General features: G+C 40.9%; 1 protein-coding gene across 1 annotated transcript in view; it reads left to right on the top strand.

Moving 5' to 3' along the window:
• Positions 1–238: 238 nt before the first annotated feature.
• Positions 239–17281, top strand: part of TLR8 (toll like receptor 8) — a 28844-nt gene continuing 11801 nt past the window's right edge. Inside the window, exons 1-2 of the mRNA XM_033947461.1 lie at positions 239–374; positions 17102–17243. The gene's annotated coding sequence lies outside the window, so the exon portion shown is untranslated. The remainder of the gene's footprint in view (positions 375–17101; positions 17244–17281) is intronic.

The following is a 17281-nucleotide window of genomic DNA, read 5'->3' as shown; positions in this document are numbered from 1 at the left end:
TATGCTTTTGAATTTATAGCAGAGGGAAGTTTAATATATTAGTACCTTCTGAAAATGTTTCTTGATGCAATAAAACATTCTCTCTCTGAGTCAGTTTCCTATTGTTTGCTGAAACACTCATTCTTAACAGATTTTTTTGAGCCAGCTTCCTCTATAAACGGCACTGCTAGGATTAAGTGGGTGTGGCCAATCTGCACCAGTAAACATATCAGTTCCTGTAATATGCTTTTGGGCAGAAAAAGAATTATAAAGAAGAAGTGTGACTGCTTTCCTGTATTATGCAATTCTAGTTCTTGAATATTTCACTTTAGTTCAAGTGCATATATAAAAACAACATTCTCTGGAGAAATCCCTACTCCCATTGTAAGGCAAAGGTAAGTGTCTAAGTTATTATTTCTTAACAAGTTGTGTGCAGTACTAATGTGCAGATCTCTGGAACTACTAGGGATACATGTAAATGAACTGAAGCAGCATATAGAACTGCTATCCATTGAGTACGGAATAGGATGGATCTTCTATCAGAAAGATTTTTCCATGGCATATGGTGATGAAAGTGTGCTTCGAAAATGCAATAGTTGATAGGGATGCGTACAGGCAAGAAATGCTCGGTTAGGTTTTTGGTTTTGGGGTTTTTAAAAAATAACTTTTTGGGGTGTTGTTTGATTAGTTTTTCACAGTCACTTTAATAGGGAATATTTAGCGCATGCTCAATTATTTTAAAGTGCAGTAATGGTGCACTAAATCAATAAATGCGGATTAAATCAATGTAGCATGCACTACATTTTTAAAGTGTGCTAACAATCTGAATGTGCTCTAAAAAATGCACACCCTTAGTAGCTGGAAGCTAAGCTTAATATGCATAATAACATAGTAACATAGTAAATGACGGTAGATATAGACCCGAATGGTCCATCCAGTCTGCCCTGTAAACCCATGCATTACAATTTCATGATTAAATTAAAATGTCTTTTTCTTTGTTATTTCTGGGCCATAGACCCTAGAAGTCTACCCGGTACTGTACTTGGCTCCAACTACTGGACTTGCCTTGAAGTTCACTCCAGCCAATCCAAACCATCTCCTTTGTGGGATATGGACTGTGAAAGTGTACTCATTTACATTCCAATTAGCAATCCTCTTTTTTTAAATTCCATCATACTTTTTCTCTCCACCACCTCCCTCGGAAGGGCATTCCAAGAATCCACCACCCTCTATGTGAAAAATAATTTTGTAACAGTATTCTTAAGTCTACCACCCCCTCAACCTCAATGTATGTCCTCTAGTTTTACCAATTTTCCTTCTCTGGAAAAGATTTGGTCCTATATTAATACCTTTCAAATATTTAAAATGTCTGTATCATATCACTCCTGCCCTTCTCTCCTCTAGAGTATACATGTTGAGGTTTTCTAGTCTCTTCTTGTACTTCTTTCGACGCAAACCTCCCACCATTTTTGTTGCTTTTCTTTGGACCACTTCAAGTCTTTTTATATCCTTGGCCAGGTACGGCCTCCAAAACTGAACACAATACTCCAAATGGGGCTTCACCAACAACCTGTACAGGGGCATCAACACCACCTTTCATTTGCAGGTTATGCTTCTCTTTATACAGTCTAGCATCGCCCTGGCTACACCCACCGCCTTGTCACACTGCTTTGTTGCCTTCAGATCCTCAGACACTATCACCCCAAGGTCCCTCTCCCCATATGTGCATATTAGCCTCTCGCCTCCCAGCATACACATCTTCCTCTGTTCCCCAAATGCATCACTCTGCTCTTCTTTGTATTGAATTTTAGTTGCCAGACACAGACCATGCATTTTCACATGGCAAATTCAAGACTTTGATCACCATTGGTCCTGGTTGGTTTTGCTCTTATGAGAAGTGTGAAAACAGGCTTTGGCAGGCAGCAGCTGTACGCTTTTCAAATGGTTCTAAACAAGACAACACAGTCATCCAGGTCTTTTATTTTTCCATGGATTGTAAATATAGATTGCCAGCTGGCTATTGTCCATTTAAGGGGCAATTTTATAGGAGGTGCACCTAGTATAAGCCCGTTTTCAATTTTATAAAGATAACTAGGTGCCTATTTATCTTTATAAAATACTAGTGCAAGTGGAAGAAATGGTGCTTATATTGCAGACATAGATGCAGACATAGATGTTTACATCTGCCCTGGAGCAAGTGTAAATATTCATGTTTCTATAATTTTAAGTATGCTTCTATATGCTGAACCCTGCCCTTGTTCTTCTACATGCCATCATGTCATCACATGTACTTTTAAGTTAGTTAAAATTTTATAAAAGGCCATTTATGTGCATATGTGGCGATATATGAAATTACTGTACCCCCTAATACACAGATTCTATAAGTGGTACCTGAAGTTAGGTGCCTAGACTGGCACACCTAGAACCTAACTGAATTATTCAATTAGGCTTAATTGGTGCTGTTAATTAAAAAGCAATAACAAAATAATTAGCTGGGGGGGGGGGCGCCTAACTCGGTAGGCATCTACTGCTTAAATGTAGGCTTCTACTCCGAGGCATGGTTAGGGGTGGATTCCGGGAGTGGTTGGACTCAGGCATGGTTAGGGGAGGAATTCTGGACAGATTTTGGGAATGGTTTGACACAGGCATATTCATTTAGGCCAGGAAAATCCTGGCATAAATGGGAGTGCACCCAAGGTTTCAACACCTACTGGTGCCTCTTAGAGCCTGGTATCATTTGCCAGTTTCATATTCAGAGGAGAAGGAGGAGGACAGCAGTACTAGGAGATTAAGGAGGTGTCATGCCTTAATCCCTCCAGTGGACAGCTGCTCTATCAGAACACATTTCTGTAACCTGCATGTAACAAGTATTGGGGCTAAATAATAACATCCATCTTTTTAGTCTTGTTGTCCCTTTCCCTTTTGTGGTCAGAGTTGGACATCTATATTATGGACCCCCACCTAGTACTACCAAAACATGCCCGGATCACACCTCCTTGCCATATGGACATACTGCAGTGTTAAATATCCATATCTTGCCTTTGTAAAATTGGAATTTGAATATCCTTTCAATACAGATGTCTAAATACCAGTTTTCAGATGTCCAAAACAAGATAGATCACCACCATATGCATCTATGGGTCCTTCAACCTTTTATAAAAATTACCCCCTTAGTTATACCATCTATTTATCCATTGGGAAGTGGATTTATAGGGGCTGATTCTATAGGCCCCTCTTAGAATTTAATTGGCAAAATGCCCTTAATAGCCTCAGTAACTGGTTAAAAAAAATTAATTGGGCAATAGGCGTCTATCCGATTCTATACACCTAAGTGGGTGTTTCTAAGGGCGGACCATGACTTAGGCGCCGCTATGCGCAATTCTCCAAAAACTTAGGTGCCTGAAATGTAGGCCTTTAAAACCCTGGCCTACATTTTAGGTGTCTACATTTTTACATAGGCACCGCTAGCTGTGATTCTGTAAATGGTGCCTAAGTGTTATTATATATTACCAAGGAGTCCAACAGGATGGGAACCCACAGACACAGTGCAGCAGAGACAGTGGGAACGCACAATGAGCCATCCACCAGGACCTTATTACTGTACGTCCTGGATTGAAATAAAGAAGACTTGATTTTACCCTGCTGGCTCTGACGGATGGCTCATTGTCCGTTCCCCACTGTCTTCTCTGCTGACTAAGTGTAATTGACATGTGGCCAGCACCATTTTCTAGGAACTGTCCGATTTAGGTACCATTTCTAGAATCAACCCCATAAGATCTACATTCAGCAGCCGAATATCACCATTCGGGGTCATAGTTACTAATGTGGGCTTCCATAAGAAGTGTTATTTTGCTTTTAACCCCAGTTATTAGTAATTTAATTTAATTTAATTCTTATATACCGCTAATAACCGTGAGGTTTCTAAGCGGTTTACAAAAATGAATGCATTAAAAGATACAATAAATAAAAATAAATAAGATAGGTACTTGGAAATTCCCTAACTGTCCCAAAGGCTCACAATCTAACTAAAGTACCTGAAGAGACAATTTATGAAAAATAAAGATAAAATATAAAGACAGAGATAGAGATAGAAATGAATATTCCACCAAGTAATGAATAAATACATTTAAAGATAGAATTAAAAATAAATAAGTAAAATAAATTTAAAAAAATAGAGATAAAAAATAAGTATCAAGAGAAATAAAAAATATATATTTAAAGTATTCTCCCCTGTTGGATCGGGGGAGGGGTGTAACTGTGATCAGGTGCCCTGCTGGAGAGGGGCTCCCGATACTGCTGCTGGTCTCGGTGAGCCGTTAGCACTGCTTCTTTTAAAGTGTTCTTACTGCAGAAAATGGGACCCGTGTTAAAATAGCACTAGTTAGTGGTAACATGATTCAATGGTGTAGTATGAGGGGTGCAGTGGGGGGGGGGCAGTCCACCCCAGGCGCGGTCTTCCTAATAGCGTGGCACCCCTCCTCCTCTCCACCCTTCCTGCTCCTCTCCTTGCCACACGCCCCTTGCCTTGCCCCGTACCTTTTTTTACTTCCCTGCCAAGAGGCTGCTGCCCTTGTCAGCATTGGTGCTCTCTCTGATGTCACTTCCAGGACATCAAAGGACGAGCCAACATCAACAGTCTGTTATTGAGAAAGACAGGGGGGAAGCCACTGCTTACCCTGTATTGGTAGCATGGAATATTGCTACTCCTTGGGTTTTGGCCAGGTACTAGTGACCTGGATTGGCCACCATGAGAACGAGCTACTGGGCTTGAAGGACCATTGGTCTGACCCAGTAAGGCTATTCTTATGTTCTTATCATGGGCATGCTGCTCATGCTGGAGAAATTAAAAAGGTATGGGGAAAGGGAAGGGGGGCACAGCGGGGGGATGTGGGGAAGAGGACGGGGGTGGAACGTCATCGCCCCAGGTGCCGCCCGCCCTTACTACACCTCTGACATGACTTAAAAGTAGCCCATGTTGATTTCTCATCTCCATTCCTCCCCCAAATAGACCCCTTTTCTGGATGCATGATTTTCTCCATTTTGCAAATAAAGCGGAAGAGTCTTTTATCGCAGGCCGGCAAGGTGAATGCTCTAACGCTCATAGGAATTGAATGAGAGTTGGAGCATTTACCTTGCCGGCCTGCAATAAAAGGCACTACTACTTCTTGATAAAAGGAGCCCAAAGTGGGCAAAGTTATATGTAGAACCATCACAGCCTTTCTAAAAACAGCACGTAGCAGTTGCTGGTATTTACATAAAGCATCAGCATGCTGGGTTAAAAATAACATCTTGCAATTGCAACAGTTCCTTCTCAAAAAAAGTCCCACAGTTCTTCTGAGCAGAGTCAATGGAGTAAATAGTATTTTCTTTCCAAGTCAATTTTAGTAACAAACAAAACCTAATCTGTGCCATCATCTCCTCTGATTATTCAAGCATCTTTACTGATATGAAACAAACTGACTATATTTCACAAGAAAAATTCAAAATAGTTCCTTGAAATAATCTGACTATATTTAACAAGAAAAATTCAAAATAGTTTCTTGAAACAATATTACTGTATTCTAGTTATGCAACAACTAAAATTATAAAACCACTCTTCCATGACTATGTCAAATACAACTAGTGGTATTGTGGCAAATTGCTGAGTATCCTACTTGGAGAAGTAGCCTAATGATCAGTGGTGTGGCCTGAGAAGCAGGAGAACTTGGCTCAAGTTTCAGTGTAGCTCCGTGCAAGTCACTTAACCCTTCATTGCCTATATAAAATATGTAAACTGCTTTGATTGTAGCCGCAGAAAGGCAGAATATCAAATCCCCCCCCTTTCCTCATCTAACCAGAGTAAAGAATTTAAAAAATGTACCTGGAGACTCCTGGTTGGGGGGGAAGGGTTTCAGGCAATGCCCTGGGTGTCATTGGAAGCAGATCTGGTCCCAGTCATGAATCCGGCAGGCTCTGGTACATGGGATGCGAGTTGCAACCTTTACGGCTCACTAGAGGATGAGAGGGTGCCAGAGAAGGCCTGCAGAAAAGGCACAGGTCTGTGTTAAGGCTTGCGCCAGATTGAGGAGGCTGCCACATGCATGCGCGGTGATATGGGTATGTGGTGATATCACTATGATGTCACTAGCCCATGAACAATAGAGTGGAGGTAGCCAGAGACACTAGGAGTGCTCCAGAGCCAGTAGAAGCACTGTGCCATCAATGATTTTAAATTTTTGAAGCTGCCACGGCACAGGGGAAAGGCCCGAGACAGGAGTCATTAATGTAACTGCGGTAGTAACACAGAAACATGATTTAGCTTTATTTATATCCTGTCATAACTTTTCAGTTCAAGTCGGTGCACAATAATAGAGGATTACATCGAGTTTACAGTAAGAGTCGGTATGCATAGAGATTACAGCAATAATTTAGAGTGAGAACATACAGTTAGATATTGCAGCATAACAGTATAAATTTAGAGAGGGAACATATGAGCTGAGGAGTAGTGGGAAGGGGGCGTACAGGAGGAGAAACAAGGTAGTGGCTTGTGCTATTAAATAAATTTGTTGAATAAGTGGGCAGATAAAGGCCAAATGGCCCATTTAGTCTGCCCATTCACAGTAATCATTATCTCTTTCTCTCTCCTAGAGATCTCATGTGTCTATTCCAGGCCCTCTTGAATTCAGACAGTCTCTGTTTCCACCACCTCTTCCTGGAGACTGTTCCATGCATCTACCACCCTTTCTGTAAAAAAAAGTATTTCCTTAGATTACTCCGGAGACTATCACCTCTTAACTTCATCCTATGCCCTCTCATTGCAGAGTTTCTTTTTAAATGAAAGAGACGCGACTCATGCGCATTTACATTACGTAGTTATTTAAACATCTCTATCATATCTCCCCTCTCCCGCCTTTCCTCCAAAGTATACAGATTGAGATCTTTAAGTCTGTCCCCATACATAGTAGCTTTCCTCTGGACCGACTCTATCCTTTTTCTATCTTTTTGAAAGTGCGGCCTCAAGAATTGTACACAATATTCTAAATGAGGTCTCACCAATGTATCAATATCTCCTTTTTCCTTCTGGCCATACCTCTTCCTATGCAACCTAGCATCCTTCTAGCTTTTGCCATCACCTTTTCAACTTGTTTGGCCACCTTAAGATCATCACATACAATCATACCCAAATCCCGCTCTTCTGCAGTAGTGATGTGGTATCTTCATCTTTTTATGCTTTCCGTCAAATTTGATCAATTCGTTTATTTCTTCAACAAAGTTCTCTTTCATATTCTTATACTTTCTCTGGTAATGTCCAAGCTCAATTACTGCAACTCCATTCTCATTGGTCTCCCGAAATACCAGTTGCACAGGTTACAATTAGTCCAAAACACTGCAGTTAAATTGCTTCATCGTCATTCCAAATTCAACCACATTACACCACTCTTAAAAACTAAGCATATTCTTCCCGTCTCATATAACATCCCTTTCAAGTACAATATACATCTCATCAAATATTATCTAGTGGTCTTCCTTCCTTTCTTCTTATTTAGGCTTTTGGTTCAATACTCTCCACAAATAACTCTTCTATCATCCCAACAGTTATTAGTCATTCCTTCGTTTCGACAATTATTCCTCAATGTTTATAGGAACTCCTCATTTTCTGTTATGGCTCCCACTCTCTAGAATTCTTTACCTTACTATCTCCGCACTGAAAGCTCATTTTTGACATTTAAGACGCAATTAAAAGCATATTATTTATCTCTGGTATTCTGCTCATAACTCTCTAGATTCCTCTACTTCACTATCTCTGCACTGACAGCTCACTCTTGAAACTTAAGATACAACTTCAGGCTTTCTGAGGAATGTTTGTGTATAAAACAGTAAGATCTAATGTGACCAACATATCAGAGGGTTCCATGGTACCTGAAAGTGTTTTAATTTTTAATAAAAAAATATATGCGGTATCTATGACATAAAATTTGGCAGATGGATCAAAGGTCATCAAAAAGTGATCAATAAATTTGGAAGAAGGTTCCAATATTGTGTCACATAAAGAAACAATAGGGCGACCTGGCGGTTTATCCATGGATTTATGTATTTTAGGCATAGAAAATTGGGGGCTCAAAATCGAAACAGAAAAACATCTAAAAACTGGCCTAAATCGGCACTTGGATGATCAGTGAGACAAATCGTCCAAGTGCCGATAATCGAACCGGGTTTTAGACTTATTTAAAAATGACCTAGGCCTTCACAGTGCTGTTGAACGACCAGAGCTAAAAGGGGCATTTCAGGAGGAGTGTCGAGAGTGAGATTTGGGCAGGATATAGGCCATCCTAGATTTAGTCGTACTGCATGTATAACCGAAAGTTTTACAACACTGCCTAGACGGAACTTGGACGTTGTGACTTAGGCCATCTAAAACTAGGTCTATGTCACAAGAAAGTATCCAAAGTGACCAGATAAGCACTGCAGACACAAAGTACAGACCCACACACACTGCCCCAGTCATCACTGCCCCCCCCAAAAAAAAAATCATAATAACAACTTTACATATCTGCCTCCAGAACATCAGCACCTGGCAGCCTGGCATAGGAAAGCCTAGTAGAGCTGCACAAAAGGTGGCTTAAGTGGTCTTGGGGGTGGGTTAGTGAACCATGGAGAGGAGGACCCAAGCCCATAAGCCACTCTAATCACTGCATTCATGGTGAAAATTATGCACCCCCCAAAAAAACCCTAACCCTTTTGTACTGCCATATAAGTGACTCCTGCAGCCATAAGGGCTATTGGAGTGGTAGATAGGTGTGTCTAGTAGATTCTTGGGGTGTTTTGGGGGCTCACCATGACCTAAAAGGGAGCTGTAGTGAGATGTTTATGTGGGACCCATTTTGTGAAGTTCACAGCAGTGCCATGTAAGGTACCCCACTACTCTGGTGCCATGTCTGGGTGTCCAGTTCATCCCTTTCCTGCCCCTCCTGTGCCCAAATGGTCTTTTTCTAGGCATTTGTGACGGATGAATTTTTGGATAAAAATGGGGTATAAAGATGGATGACTTTGCGGTCTGGGCGATCAGACAGCTGGACGTACAGTTGGACGATTTAAAAAAAAAATGTTGGACGTATTTTTCAAAAATGGACCTTTTCCCGTGTCCGACTTTGGGCGACTTGGGCCCAAAACGGACTTAGACTTTTCTTTTGATTATGCCCATTCACATCTTTTAGGTTGCAAGGGAACCAAATAACGTGCTTCTGCTTTGAAAAGATAACCTTCATCAACAGCTAGGGTGACTATTGTGGTAATCTCCGATCTTAAAAAAAAATCTGTAGGATCAACTTGTAGTTTATAATAATATTTAATATCACTCAATTGACACTGAAACACCATAATTTAATTTTGACATCAAAATTTTCATAAATTTTGTATATGTAGAACAACCAGTTATTTTGAACAGGCATTTTTAGATTGAATGTGCTGTTTGACATAACTTTGGTACATTCTGTGCAACAGTATGTTCGTGTCTACACGTAAAGTTTATTAAGTTTGATGACATCATCACGACATTCACATTTGTGGGAACTCAATGAGAGTGTTGAATGGAATACCACAATTTAAAATTCAGCATCAAATTTTTCATAAATTTTGGATACGCAGTTTGGACAATCAGTTGTTTTTGGACAAGCAGTTTCAAATTGAATGTATTGTTTAATATAACTTAGGCACATTCCATTCAGACATATGTTTGTGCCTACATATAAAGTTTATCAAGTTTGATAACATCAATACGATGTTCACGTCTTAATGGAGCTATTTAGTCCGTTGGATCTCCTGCCTAACACGCCGTTTCCATTTTCATAAATTTGCTTGCAATGCTCAGCAACACAGCTTTAAATTTTGATAGTAGATGATGTTCCGGAATCCAGATGCCATAGATCCCTGAAGAAAGTTGTGAAACGGGGTCCTCATTGGACATGTTTATTGTCATCAATATTAATTCAATTCTCAGAATTTAGGGGCTTGGCTGTATTTTATTTTATTTATTTGGATTTTTATCCCGTCCTCCCAGTAGCTCAGAACGGTCTACAAATGAACATACACAGTGGAGAGTAACTAGACATATAAGTAATACAACAGGTTTAAGTGATTGGACTTATAGATTGTGAAGAGAATTAATACAGGGAAAATACAGCAGAATGAGAGAAGGGGGGAATACAGTAGTTAGTTTAAGGATAGTTATATGTGTTTAGGTACAATTTGTCAGTGGAAAGACTAAGAGAGGATTATACTTGAGTTTGGGGAGGAGATAGGAGAGAGGAGGGGGTGGGGCTTAAGGGGGGGAGTAGACAGGGGAGATCTTTAGTTGAAGAGGAGGGTCTTTACCGATTTACGGAATGTTAATAATGAGTTCTGTTGTCTGAGTTGGGAGGGGAGTTGGTTCCAGAGGTGTGGAATGAAGTGGCTGTAGGATCATTTGTGGGCAGTTTCTGTGAGCAGGGATCTTCCGGGGGGAGTGCATAGGAGTATCTCTGACTTAGAGCGGAGGGTGCGAGTGGGGTTGTAGATGGGAAGCTTGGATTTTATGTAGGAGGGGGTGATGGAGTAGATTCTCTTGTGGGCAATTGCCAGGGCTTTGAAAGTACAGCGTTGGCTAATTGGGAGCCAGTGTTCAGCACGGAGTGCTGGGGAGATGGGATCGTGGTAGTTGAGGTTGTGTAGGAGGCGGATGGCTGCATTTTGGACCCGTTGGAGGCGTTTGAGATTATTTTTGGTTAGTCCATTAAATAGGGAGTTACAATAATCCATTCTGGATAGGACATATGCGTATAGGAGTTGGGCGAGGTCTGGTGTGGAGATGTAGGGTTTGATCCTTTTCAGTTGGCGAAGGTAGTAGAAGGAGGTGGAGACTACTTGGGATATGTGGGCGGATAGGGAGAGGTGTCCGTCTAGGGTTACTCCCAGGCTGCGAACTTGATCTGCTGCCGTTAGTAGAGTGGAGTCCCATGTTAGTGTAGGACGTAGGTATTTGGTGTTTTTGTTTCTGATCCATAGGAGTTCGGTTTTGGAGGCGTTAAGTTGAAGTTTGTTGTTTGACATCCAAGTTTTCATGTCAGTGAGGCAGTGTTGGAGGTTAGCAATTTGGGATGGCCGGTTCTCGCCTAAAGGAAGGAGCAGCTGGATGTCAATTTAAAATACCACAATTTAAAATTGCAAGCAGTTTTTTACTTGGGACACAGCTCTCTCTTTTTTGAAATGATTTCACTAGTTTCAGGTATACATTAATTGGTAGAGTGAAATGATGTGAATTGTGAGTGAAAACAGAGTATTTTAAGCTCACATTTGTCTCTACCCAAGTGGCTGGTGTGCACTTTCAATCAATGACACCTCCTCTTTCACATAAAATTTTTTTTAACAAATTTAAATGATTGTGGTTATTATTAGTTGAGAGCTGTGTCCCCAACTTTACACTTAAAGCATAAATTTGGGGGGTGGTCACGTGACCGGCTACAAGATGGCAGCTTAGCCTGCTCGCTCGCTCCAGCCTTTACCCGAACAACGGACTCCAGCCAGTCTCTCCGTGATATTCAGGTCGGCATACTCTCTCTAAACATCGCTTAATGGCGACCAAACCTTCAAAAATAGACGGAGCGCCTCCATCCAGCTCCTCTGCTCCTCCTAATGCGCCGAAGCGCTCTAAGCACGAGCCTCCGTCTCCCGACAAGGCCTCCTCCTCTAAGTCGCTCGCATCTGGCGCTTCCCTATCTCAGGACCTGCATATTTTACAAGGGCTTATGCAGGAAAACCTAGCAGCGACGGCCGATATAAAATCAGAGTTGAGCATCATTACCCTTCAATTCAAACAATTTGGAGCTCGGCTAGAACTGTCTGAGGAGCGCCTATCCACACATGACACCCAAATCTCTGATATGCAGCGTGGTCTCCGCAAGATGGATCTCATTCAGAGAGACCTAGATGACATGTCTAATCGGATGCGTCGCAATAACGTATGCATTATTGGCTTACCAGAGTCTGTTGAGAAAAATGATATGCTTACATATCTTCATTCACTTCTGCCATCACTTTTGAATATCCAATTTTCACCAGCTCTGGAAATTGAGAGAGCCCACCTGGCCCACCTGCTCAATCCACCTATCCTAGACCTGTAGTTTTTAAACTGCTACGCTACTCACATGCTTTACAAATCTTGCAAGCTGCAAAGGTTAAACAACCTCTCCTTGTTGATTGCAAAAAAATCCTCCTTGTATCAGATCTTTCTAAGAACTCAGCTCATAAGAGAAAAGCATTCCTTGCCATGAGACCTCAACTTAAAAGCATTGGTGCTCAATACGGCTTATATTACCCAGCCAGAATGAGAATTACTTACAGAAATACCACCAAGAATTTTGAGGAGCCTTCTGAACTGCAGAAATACCTGGATGAAACTATTGGAGTCATGACTTGATTTAATTCCGTTTCCTTACAATCCTGGCTGGATGTCACCTGAACCCTCTGTAACTTGCTACGCCTGGGGCTATGCTCGCTTGCTGAGTCTGTCTTGTCCTCACGCGTCCCCATCTTAGATTACTACTTTCCCTCCTCTGCTCACTATACCATTTGTCCCTCCTCATGGCAGTATCCTACCTTTTTCCTTTTCTTTTTGGAGCCTTGCTTTATTTTTTGAATCATTTTCCTTTTTTTCAACTATACCACGAACACCTTTTGGCATTTTATGCCTCTGGACACCTTCTTTTCCTGCTGGCTATTTTTTTTCCATTGAACTCTGTGGCACTTTTCATCAGCTCATCAGTTGATTTTCTAATCACCATGATACTATGTCTACCATAAAACTTGTTTCCCTTAATGTTAAGGGATTATCTAGCCCTGTTAAAAGAAAGAAAATTCTGCATTACTTTAAACATCTGGGAGCAGACATATGCCTCCTTCAAGAGACTCATATCAACTTAATGGAAGCACATAAACTTGTTGGGTGATGGATACAGCACTGTTTCGCTGCACCTGCTATGGGGAAGAAAAACGGAGTGATTATTCTCCTGCGCAAATCCCTCAATTTTCAGCTCTCCATGCATTCCTTTGATCCTATGGGCAGATGGTCTTACATCGAGGGAGCTGTTGATGGTAAACCTTTGAATATACTAAATATATATGCCCCCCAACTCAGATGACCCTTCTTTTTTTCACAACATCCATACCATCTGCAATTCTTCTTTTTCTGATCACACTATCATTGCCAGAGACTTCAACTTTCCGCTGGACCCTTTCATTGACAGATCATCCATGTGCCGCCCTGCCAAACTCTCTCTACTCTCATGCAATCGTATGGATGGTCTGATCTGTGGAGTGTCCTCCATCCTACCACCAAAGACTTCACATTTTATTCAGCGCCACACAAATCATACTCCCACATTGACTATTTTTTAGGATCTAAGGATATTTTGAAACTCACGACCGCAGCCACTATACATGATATCTCTATCTCCGACCATGCGGCCATCTCCTGTTCCCTCCTTTGGAACCACACCAAGTTGCCTCGCACTTGGAGAATGAATAATTTACTTCTCAGTGATGAACATTTTCTATCTCACATCACTACTGAATCCACTGCTTTCTTCTCTGAGAATGAATCTTCCGTATCGAACTATGCTATCCTATGGGAATCTTATAAAGTCTGGTTACGTGGCGAATGTATCAGTTATACGGCATATCGTCTCAAGTCTAAGAAGGCGGATTTACTCCGCCTGGAACAGGAAATCCACAACTTGGAATCTCAACTCTACTGTAAATTCGATACCACTTTTTTAAAATCTTTACAACATCTCAAGTTCCAATATAATGCGATATTCAGCTCCTTTGCCTTGGTCTCCATGTTTCGGCAATCTGCCACGTATTATGCTGACTCCAATAAAGCTGGCCGCCTCCTTGCCTCTTATCTCAAAGGGAAAAGAACCAAACACAGGATATCCCATATCAAATCATCCTCTGGACTCATCCATACTTCGACACAAGACATCCTTAAAGACTTCCATTCCTTTTATGCATCTCTCTACACCTCTGAATCTTCCTGCCCAGACAACATCATCTCGGACTTCCTCCAATCAGCTCAACTTCCATCCATCAACTCATCCCAGCAACATTCTTTACAGCAACCTATTTCTCCAGATGAAATATACAGAGCCATCTCCTCCATGGCATCTTCTAAATCACCAGGCCCTGACGGCCTTCCATCAGAATTCTTTAAGACCTTCTCAACCTTATTGACCCCACATTTGTTATCTTACTACCGCACTGTTGTTGCTTCTCCTGATTGCCTCTCCCACTTTCATGAAGCTAACATCATTGTCTTGCCAAAACCTAACAGAGACATTCAACTTGTTAAAAACTACAGACCAATTTCTCTATTGAACCTGGACTATAAAATTTTTGCAAAAATCTTAGTTCATAGATTAGAACATGTTATGTCTTCTCTCATTCATAGAGATCAAGTTGGCTTTCTGAAAGGTCGCTTTGGAGCTGACAACACTAGATTGTTATGTCATATTATCCACTCCTCCCTATCAAGGGATCAACCTCTCTTAATAGCTTCTCTTGACGCTGAGAAAGCCTTTGACAGGGTCGAGTGGAATTATTTGTTTTGTGTACTTCGACATTTTGGTTTCCCTGTTGAATTTACTCACATGGTTTCCTTGCTGTATAATGCTCCTACTGCTAAAATTATGGTCAATGATGCTTTTTCAGAATCCTTCACTCTACACAGGGGGACTCGCCAAGGGTGCCCCCTGTCTCCTTTATTGTTTAACTTAGCCCTTGAGCCTCTCCTTGATCACATTAGACTATCTTCCTCCATTAAGGGCATCACTTTTTCTGATCTTGAATTTAAATTATCTGTCTATGCGGATGATATCCTTCTATATCTTTCTGATCCTGAATAGTCTTTAGCCTCCCTCATAGATCTTATCTCCCGTTTCTCTCCAATGTCTGGATATAAGGTCAACTGGGATAAGACTGAGCTTATGCCTGTTAATGATACTTGCTCTCCTTTTACTCTTTCCTCTTACCCATTTACATGGATCACTACAGGCATGAAATATTTAGGAGTACCCTTTGATAGAGATCTGAGGATTACCTCTAATCTTATCATGACTAAAACTGTCACCATCGTACAAAATGCTCTGTCTACTTGGTCTCCCCTCCACCTTTCTTGGTGGGGCAGACTTGACACTCTAAAAATGATGGTGGTCCCGAAAATTACCTATATGTTTACCATGTTCCCTCTTCTTTTTCCTCCCTCCTTTTAAAAACAGATAGAAAAACTCCTTTTCGATTTCCTATGGAATAACAAACCCCATAGAATATCAAAACATAAATTGAAATCTCTAAAATCCTTAGGGGGAGTAAATTTCCCAGATCTTCTCCTCTATCACAAAGCCTTTCTCTTGAGACAGGGATCTGAATGGCTCCATTCATCTGATATCTCTCCTCTCCCTAATTGGCTAAGGCTCGAAATGACTCTTCTACATCCTATCCCCCTCCTTAGACTTGTAGGCTCTACTCACCTCCAGACTAAATCTCGCAATCCTATACTTCTCGCTTCTTTTCAGACTCTTCAAGACTTGGACCGTATCTTGGAGCGTCCTTGGAATAGATCCACTCTTTGTCCTCTCTGGAGGAATTACTTATTCTTGATTGGGAAACGGCAATTTGCCTGGTCCTCTTGGTTCACCTATCACATTTGGGATGTTGCCGCTCTACGTCATTCAGATGGCTCCTGGCTCAACTTCCATGAGCTACAATGTAAATATGACCTGCCTGACTCTCATTTCTATCAATGGTTACAGCTACGTTCCGTACTACGCAAATCCAATCTTGATCTGAGTGATAGCACTTCCTTACCCACACTATTCACAATTTCCAACCAATTTCGAACTTTGGGCCATTCGGCTTCCAAATATTATAAACTTCTTAAAGAAGTACACTACCCACTCCCTCCCTCAGTGAAAAAATCTTGGGAGGAAGATATTGGTTGCCCAATCTCAGACCAGGCTTGGACCTCCTATATAAACTCTGTTTTCCACTCCTCTAGATCTGCCTCAATTACGCAAAGTCTCTTTTTCCTATGCCACAGAGCTCAATGGACCCCGATTAAATCGCATCGAATTAATCCCAAATTCTCTGAAGCTTGTTGGACGTGTAATACCGCTCCTGGTTCCCTTAAACACCTACTATTCCTCTGTCCCTCTATACAAACTTTCTGGTCTTCCATATGGAAGACTATCTGCTCTCTTTTCCATATAGATGTGTCCCTCTCATACCAGATGTTATTGCTTAAATCATCTGCTCTTCCTTTCAACTTACCAAATGATGCTACATATCTTTTTGATATTCTTATTTCTCTAGCCCTGAAACTTCTTCTTAGTTCCTGGAAAGATCTTTCTAGAGTGTCCTCGACCCAATGGTGGAATCTTGTATGTTTGACATATAGATATGAGATGTACTTGGCCAAGAAAAATAATAGACTAACCCACTTTCTTGACAACTGGAACCCTCTTACGCTCTATTTGCAAGGCTCCGATCCTTAGTCTCTCCTTTTCTTTTACTTTCTTTTTCTTCTCTTTTCTTTCTTCTCTTTCCTTTTATTTTTCTTTCCCTCCTTTCCATAGCTTGTTTTACCTTCATGCGAGTTCTTCTCATCTGTGTTTATTATAGTTGTAACATGTGGACCTGTTTACTGTTTTTGTAACAGCAAGTATTCAGTTGTATTTTCTTGACTCGCATGGTATGTTGCTCCATGCAATTGTTTTCCCATGTTTTGTGAAAATTTTCAATAAATAAACCCTGACTTAAAAAAAAAGCATAAATTTGGGTGTACGATTTATAGACTAACAGAGAGGAAAAGTGTATAACATGCATAGTAATTAACTGTAATGCATAATGAAATGAGTGCTATAAGGAATCTTGCTTTTAGGGCAATGCAGTGATCTATCTTGAACTGCCTCTGAGACACACTCAGTAAGTCTACTTTGTATGCTAATGAAAAGTGACTGAGCATGTATTTTCTTTTTATGCATTTTTGTGGATCACATGTAAAGGTTCTGGCATTATGAATGGAGAAACTTAGAAATAATTCTTTTTGATGCAGAAACCAAAGAGGCACTTCCTGAGGAAACATGAGAAACACCATAAAGAAGATTTGGCAAGCTTTCTAGACAACAAGGAATTATTTCATTTCCCATGAGCTTATATCACACTTTCTACTTGGTGAATTCCCCTGAAGTTTGTAGGTAATAAAAGGGAACATGTTAATACCTTAAAATGTACT

This window comes from Geotrypetes seraphini, chromosome 6 (genome assembly GCF_902459505.1).
Source record: "Geotrypetes seraphini chromosome 6, aGeoSer1.1, whole genome shotgun sequence".
In the NCBI taxonomy this organism is placed as follows: Eukaryota; Metazoa; Chordata; class Amphibia; order Gymnophiona; family Dermophiidae; genus Geotrypetes; species Geotrypetes seraphini.
This window is presented reverse-complemented; position numbering and strand designations above follow the sequence as displayed.